The following is a 502-nucleotide window of genomic DNA, read 5'->3' as shown; positions in this document are numbered from 1 at the left end:
TTGTTGAGTGTTGAGATAGTGAATTGGTGGGTTTTTGTTAAATGTCAGCCAAAATCATCACAATTAAAAAGACTTAAAACTTAAACTAATTCAGTTTGTGTGCATTGAATTTATTTAATACACGAGTTTCACAATTTGAATCAAAGAAGGCTGTGAAAATAAATCTGCATTGTTAATCCTTTTGATCTTTTATTTAAAAAAAATCACAAAAATCTAACCTTTCGTTAGAGAACACAATTTTAAAATGGGGGAAATATCATTATGAAAGAAATTTTTTTTTTTTTTCTCAAATACAAGTTGGACGCAATTACTGGTACTCCTAGAAATTTTTATGAGTAAAATATATCTGAAATATATTCCCATCCATATTCACAATTTTGAGCACACCAGGGTGTGTATGAACATGAAATTATCAAGCCATGGCTTCCTGTTTCACAGAAATATAAATAGGAGGGAAAACAAAGCCCAAATTCCCTTAATCATCCATCAGAAAAACCAAGGA

The sequence above is a fragment of the Sinocyclocheilus anshuiensis genome, unplaced genomic scaffold (assembly GCF_001515605.1).
Source record: "Sinocyclocheilus anshuiensis isolate Anshui unplaced genomic scaffold, SAMN03320099.WGS_v1.1 scaffold543, whole genome shotgun sequence".
In the NCBI taxonomy this organism is placed as follows: Eukaryota; Metazoa; Chordata; class Actinopteri; order Cypriniformes; family Cyprinidae; genus Sinocyclocheilus; species Sinocyclocheilus anshuiensis.
This window is presented reverse-complemented; position numbering follows the sequence as displayed.